General features: G+C 36.5%; 1 protein-coding gene across 6 annotated transcripts in view; it reads left to right on the top strand.

Annotated features, from left to right (window-relative positions):
• Positions 1-980: 980 nt before the first annotated feature.
• The window catches only part of LOC137236454 (serine-rich adhesin for platelets), a 344342-nt gene continuing 337559 nt past the window's right edge, over positions 981-7763 (top strand). For 5 of the 6 annotated variants that reach the window (XM_067759067.1, XM_067759069.1, XM_067759066.1 and 2 more), the window contains exon 1: positions 981-2253. The gene's annotated coding sequence lies outside the window, so the exon portion shown is untranslated. The remainder of the gene's footprint in view (positions 2254-7763) is intronic. The other variant, XM_067759064.1, reaches the window with a different exon arrangement.

The following is a 7763-nucleotide window of genomic DNA, read 5'->3' as shown; positions in this document are numbered from 1 at the left end:
GAAATTTATTGGGGATTATTTCATTATGAAATAATTACCAGCAAAAATTATGAAATAAGTCCCAATGAATTGTGAGCTATTTCATAATGAAGTAAGTCCCAATTTGTATGGAAAATATTTGGGAGTTATTTCATTTTTTTTGTTGGGAGTTATTTCACACCACCGTCAATGCCGGCTTCTTGCAAAAACACATCTGATATCTTTCGATAGCCTCATTTTGGAAAAACTGGGTAGTTTATCGGATATATGTGATTGATTTTGTATGAGTTTTAAGCGGGGATTGCTTTAAATGTATGAAAACATTTATTTGAAGCAATTTTTAATTTATAATTTGGGAAAAATTTAAACAACGTGACGGCTGTCGCCTTGTCCGTCCTGATGTCACGTTGTTTAAATTTTTCTCAAATTATTAAACATTCTTGATTTTATAAACCACTCAGGCTGGTTGAAGTACATAGTATAAATCTTAAAGAGTACAAACTGGTGCCACGAACTTTTTTTTAGCACTCACGAACATATTTTAGTACTGTCATTTCAGTTTTACAATGTGCTGGCTTTCCACATTCCACTTCCGTTGAGAGGTCCAATCATGGCTCAATGATATGGTTGGCTCATCTTACCAGCTGCTTTTATTTTTTTCATTTCTCTGGCATAGGGATTGTCAAAAGGAGAAATCCATCTAATTTAACGCATTATTTTCCCACAACAAACAAGCATTGCAACACCAACACGCAGATTTCGCCAATCTGAACAAAGGTTGTTGTTGCTGCTGTTGAGTTCAGCCAACCATATAGTTGAAACATGGCTCCAATGTGAATTGTTTTCTAATTGGGCTCAACTGAATTTCCAGTTCATAATTCCAGTGCAAGTCAATCCAATGAACAAAGTGGCTATGGCTGACATAACGTGAATCAAACGCTGAGCCGGCTCCCTAAATTTATAATCAAACAGGTATTTTACCACTTGTACGCGCTCTCATTTATTCAGTTCTCTTTGAGTTGTTGAATTCGATTGTTGTATTTTTATGCCGAGGCGCTTTGCGAACGGTTTATTTATTTTAAATAAATAAGGTTCTTTTTTTGGATGAAAGGAAAAATGCAGTGAACATATATGTTTCTTATTTTACTGTTGGATATTTGTTTGTTACCTGTGCACGATTTCTAGAAGCAAGTGAAGTGTTAAGAAAATAAGAAAAAAAAAACCCAAAAGAAATTAAAAAAAATAACATCTGCTTTTTAACAATTGTATACAAATGTATAGAGAGAGGGGTGTATCTGATATTGAATTTCAATTAAAAATTAATAAATACATTCAAAGTTGTAACAGTGCCTATTGCGCTGCACCTTTCCATATGTTTAAAGGTATGTGTTATACATTTGTAGTTGATCTGTGTGTGCATTTAATTCCTGTGCAACTTTGTAAAGGTGCAGTGCTACATTCTTCGTGATCACAAAGCGCGCACATTGGAATTTTTCTTAAAGTTACCAACAAGATTCAATATCAAAAGCCTCTTGACACTCACTTCTCTACCGTTGCTAGAGTACTTGAAATATATTGTTTTGATTTTCACCTACCTGTACGTTTTCCGTTTGGCTCTCCTTCATCAAAATACGTTTCTAATATTTCTGGCTCTCCACGTTTATAACAAAAAGGAGCAAATATAGAAAAAAATTGCTGCACATTCGTTCGTTCGGTTGGCTGATTGGCGCATTTTAGTTGTTGTTACTAGAAACCGGTTATTGCTCTGTGAAAAAACATAGTACACCATAATAGAAATGTTTTTGTTGTTCTCTTTATGAGAAATAACGGCACAACGAAAATATATAATGCATATTTCCAAGATTAATTGGTATTGAATCAAATAATCTAAATTTAAATCAATGAAACTTTGCAAAATACAGATAAAGTGCGGATAAAAAAAAAAAAAGAAAAACTTCGTGGTTCTACAGGACAGTAAAGAAAAACGCTCCCATACGTAGAACATACATCCGTAAACATAACACCCACAACCACCATAAAATGAGTAGTAAAAAAATTGTGTCAACAACAAGTGTAAAAAACAAACAAAAAAATTTAAAGGTTAACTCATTTCTTAATAAGTTCGTGCAATCAATTAATTCTTCTTTTATGTGCTTCTATACAAACAAAATTTGTTGAATGAAATTATGATCTTATAGTGAATTACGCCCAAAATTTAATGAAATAAAACTTAAACTAATGAAATAAAACTTAAAAGAAACATTTTAACTTTTGGTGAGTAGTGCTATGTAGTGTCTTGTATGTTTTACTTTTATTCATTTCCATTTAACAGGCAGAAGTTGGGAAATTCATTGTGTTTCAAATTAGCAAATCACCGTCATAAATTGCCGCTTAGTGGCTGCCCGAGTGCACACTTAGGTCAGAGATATTCGTCCCTTACGATTAGCTTTCCTCTTCGAACTATTTTGAGGGCCTGATAAGGCTACTAAGTCCATAATGTCATACTCCACGATCTGGGGCAGATTATCCAGAATGAAGGCTCCCCAGAAAGCGATTCCTTGCGCTACTTAGCGCCGGGCAGTTGCAGATGAGGTGATTGACACTTATATACCTAAGCGAATTCGGTCGCCTCTTAGTAGTTAGTCAGTTTTAAGCTCCAAGCTTTCTTCTTCTAAGAAGAGTTATTACCTTTCTTCTGCTGCCGTATTCGGATGTTGATGGGAATAGTTTTTGGGCTGGAGCTTTTTATACTCACAAGAACCACATAACTTAGCCAGCACAGCTTTTTGACTTTAATTCAATGCACTTTCACAGCCGCACGAAGCTCATCACCGAACTTCTTTTCCTAAATGCTGTCAGTTTCACGACCACGGCCAGAAGATCGAAGCCATACGCGAAACGTTGAAATATGGAAACTGGTAAGGGTCATTCTGCTAATTAAACCTGAGAAACCGGCTAACCAAAGAGGTTTATATCTACACTGTTGCCAGTAGCGAAGACATTGGAGACATTTTTAAACAAGCCTCTCTGACTACTGGGATAACGACTTCTAATGTTGTTGTTTTAATGGTGCTTCCCGCATTCCATAAGTGTGAACACCGACAAATTGTTATCGAGATCCCCTAAAGTAAGTACAAGTAAACTGTTCTAATAAAATTTCAATGTCTGTTGTTAGCAGCAATATGAAATTCCAATGTTAGCCGGTTTCCCAGGCTATAGTGGCGGCATGACCCTTGCCTGTACGGCATGCCTTTCCTTAGAGGTGACGAAACCCCCTACACTTAAAGATTCGAGGAGTTAAAAATCGGTCGTCCTTCAGTAAGGCATGCCTTTCCTTAGATGTGACGAAAGCCTCTACACTTAAAGATTCGAGGGGTTTAAAAAAGCGGTAGTGCTTCAGTAAGGTATGCCTTTCCTTAGAGGCGACGCAACCCCCTACACTTGAAGGTTCGAGAGGTTTAAAAAACCAGTCTCGGTTCAGCCGGGCTATTACTAGAAGTTGATAGTACCAACGAGCGCCGGATTCATATCGAGAAAAGATTTGACAACCATGGCACGTAACTGGCAGATATAGAGGTATCTCCTCTTCCTCAATTTTGAAAAGGTTGGACCGCGAATTCCTGAGTAATCGTCACAGTTCGGGCAAGATATATGTATATAGACCAAGATGCATTAAACAGCGGCTGCTACATTACGTTGTCTCCACTATAAAACGTTAATATTGAGCCAAATTAGCAGTTATCTTCTAGGTTTTTCCAGTTTTTTAGCCTCGGACGATTTGGCATTATCACAGATGCAGTTGGCAGCCCGCCGACCTGCCAAAACACTGCCCACAGAACTGCCACGGGATGTTTCTTGTAACACCTGGACATCATTCACAGCGTGAGATGAAATGGATCCCCATAAAGGAGTGTGTATTTATTGGCCAATAAGTTGTCGGCTACCCTATTTTACCTTAAGCCTTAGTAACATCCTGCCGTCTTCTGCGTTTGCCACCAAAGCACAGAGAAGCAAAAAGGGTCCTTAATTACTGATCCCCGGATATGATGTCTATCATCGCTTGCTATCAACTTTTTGGTTTTCCTTTGCATAGGGTGGCAAAAATATGCAAGGTAGGATGACCTGGACGTTCTGGTTTCAGAGTGTACTTTTTACCGCAAAGAACTGCCACACCAGCTGCACTCATCAAAACCTTCGCAGTGTGTTTTGGTGGCTAATACAATAACAACATAAAAAAGCCTCTGCAATACAAGTTTATTCGATTTTTTTTTACATACACAATTCATACGTAAACAAAGCCGAAGATTGGGAAAGCAGACGGATAAAATATCAAAAGATGTAGAACAAAACAAGCTACATATATTTCAGTTCACTGGTGCTGGTCAGAAAAAAAAAAAAATAAAAGGACGTTGTCCAACTTAGTTTAACAGCACTTTAGATGATCGCGCTTAAAATGACGAAAGCAATTGCCTAGCTGGCAAACACCCAGCCACTAATAATGGGAAGCTGCCACTAAAGACCATGTTCCATCTGAAAAATCCGAGTATGTACTCTTATGGTAATGTATATTCGTACTGTATGTACTATGTAGTAAAGGCGGTGCCACAATAACATTTTTCATATAGTTGCGTGTAACACAAGCTTATGCATTCCAATAACATCGTCACAATCAACCAAGATGTTGCGTTTGTAAATATGAAGGAACTTCAGACGTGGCAATTGAAGTTTATTACGCCTTGCCCATTCACATACAAAATTTCGCGAAGCACTGGTATAAACATTATCCCCTTACAACAAAGATACTTGCTAACATATTTTGTGTCGTATTCATTTGTTATATTACAGTTTTTACCTGCGAAAATGTTAGAAAATTTACCAACCAGAGGGAAAAACAATTTCACTTGCAAAGTGTGTCAACACCCTTAACCAAAACAAATGTCACATTCTTCTTCTTATGCTTTGCTTGTAACAAAATTTGGGAGACGGCTACTTTTCAATATCAGATGGCGCCAGTGTCGCTCATTCTACCGTTCTCCATAAAAATGCGTGCAATCTACTCATAATGCATAAGCTTGTGTTAAACTCATCTATATGAAAAAGTGCTTATGTGTCGGGGCTTTAAATGTGGTAGCAAGCGATTTGATTTAGCTGAACAACAAGAGCACAAGAGAAAAATAAATGAATCGACAACCGGCAGAACCAATCAATTTTTGCGAATCGAAGTCAATGCCGCTGCGATGGTGCATTACAGCAGTAAATTGTAGCAAGTTGTTACCTGTTATGTTATGGGATGATAATTTTTGCCAAAAAAAGAGTGAAATGCATCAGAAGCAAGGTAATCGAAACGTACAGTCCGTTGCAATTATGTCTGGGAAATTAGTCGGCCCACATGAAACAAGACGGTTCAAGTTAATTCCTACCTTTATAACAACATACATATCTTAGCAGTCGTATTTAATATATACATATATATATTATTCGAGTTTTACATTCGTACCATCAAGTACAATGCTAAACGTAGATGCAAACAGGATAAGCTATCTTAGTTAAAGGAGGTGAAGATATATAACAAAGTAAGAGGATGTTTGTATGTGCTGATTTAATTTATTTAAACGATCATTCGATATGTGGCTGTGTGTACTCGCAAAAATCGGAAGTGGAATGATTACAACTTGAAAGTTAATTAATGTACAAACATACACATGTTGCAGAGAGGCGTGTACCTGTAGGGCTGAGATTGCTGCATAATAACCATATATGTATGTATAATAGACTGGGTCGATTTAATAGTGCCATCGATTTTTCGATAGGATTTGGGCTCAGGAAAAAAAAGGTCCACTACGCATACACAAAAAAATTATTTTCCAGCCTGCGAAAAATAAATGACGAAAGGGTAAATTTTTCCACCAAAACACTCCCCAAAACCCAAAAAATACATTTTTTTTAAAAAACCTGTTATCGCCAACGTTTCTACAACAGTTTTTTGAAAAAAAAAAAAATAAATATATTTTTTGGGTTTTGGTCGAAAAATTTACCCTTTCGCCTTTTTTTCGCAGGCTCGAAAATTAATTTTTTGGTGCAAAACCGTCTATCTGACGGCATTTGAATTTTACAAGAGAGCAAAATAACTTATTTTACTCAGTTTTTTAGGATTTTTTTCCATGATCAATTAAAGTAATCGTTATTTGTAAATATTTTAGAACATTTAGGCCCACTGGCAGAACGGCAAGTAATTTTTTTTAATTCAGAGTTAATTTGAAACATTTGTCAAAAATGTATGTTAGGTTAACTCTGAGTGAAAAAGTTAACTCACCCGTCTGCAAGTTGGCCTTAGTTTGTATATACTCAAAAATGCTCCAGTTATTCGCCCGCTAGACGCTTTATATAATTGAAAGAGCTTAACTGCAATTTTGGAGTCCGAATTCAATTTACCCGTTATTTTACAAAATTGATATTCAAATATGAAAGTTATAATTTTTTTTATGGATAGCCGGATGCACTGTGCTCAGGGCTATGAATTCTCAAGTTTTCCATGGTGGTATTTGGGTGGGTTTGTCGATAGATGGTTTTGCAAAGGCATCGACAATATTTATTAGACTGGGTGAAATTTTTCGTGTCAAATCGATCAAGGATAATTTGCTGAGAATATTTACGTACATAAATACACTACCAGACACGGCATACGTTGCTCTGCCCTAACTTTGGTCTGTCTGCATAACTTTTAGGAAATTGTTACCTCTTACTCTCCCTCTCCTTCCCCCTCTCACTCTTTTCTTTGTCCTTTTATTCACTGCTCTCTCTACGTCTTTTTCTCCCTATCCGCCTTTTCCATCCTTTCTTTCCCCTCTAGCTCTCTCTTGTTATTTTTATTCTTCCCCAGTCCTTATTTCCAATGCTGTTAATAAAAAAATAAATAAAAAAAATTTGGTCTAAAGAAAAAAATTATGGGGTGATCACCCTTACCATTTTGGCGTATGAAACAAGTGTAAAATCTGATGCTTCTCAATGTTGTCACAAAATTCAATGAGAATCGGTGCAGCCGTTTTGAAGCAGTTAAAACACAAACATTGTGGCACGAGAATTCCATGCTTATTGTGACGAATATTCAGATCACTAAGTGATACTAGCATCCCTAATCTGATACTAAGGAGCCACTTGTATGTACGTAAACAAATCAATCATCATTTGCACATGTACATACAAGGCAGCAGAGAGATACTCACCATCAGCCGAAGTAGTACTCACACATACACACGCATATGGCTATGCGAGAGACTATAAACTACAAATATACATGTACATATATGGCTGGTAACCAAGCATAAATTTCGCGAAGTTACTAGACCTTAGGAGAAATGGGTTGACAAGGCAACAGAGAGTATGAAAGCAGCGAAAGCTGAGTAGTCAGTAAGCAGTTTGATTTAAAGACGGAATTAGTTGTGAAGTAAGAGTTATTGTGAAGTACTCTCAAAGTAGTCTAATAAAGACAATTTGGCAATACAGAATATTGGAGTGATTTATTCAACAATTTAGAGATTCGAACGTTAGCAGAAGGTTGCAAATGAGCAGAATTTCCCAAAATTCGTTACAATATATAAAATATAAGTCTAAAGCCAAAACTACCTGCCTGCTATTTGATCATAATTTGTGTTTTCATATTCTATTTCTCATGCGATTGAAATCATAATTAGGAAACTAATTAAAAAGTAAAGTCCGCACTACCTAAAATTATATCGCTCTACAGGTCTTTCATAAGATCTGGCTTGATGTACTTATCCAAATTG

The sequence above is a fragment of the Eurosta solidaginis genome, chromosome 1 (genome assembly GCF_040869045.1).
Source record: "Eurosta solidaginis isolate ZX-2024a chromosome 1, ASM4086904v1, whole genome shotgun sequence".
In the NCBI taxonomy this organism is placed as follows: Eukaryota; Metazoa; Arthropoda; class Insecta; order Diptera; family Tephritidae; genus Eurosta; species Eurosta solidaginis.
This window is presented reverse-complemented; position numbering and strand designations above follow the sequence as displayed.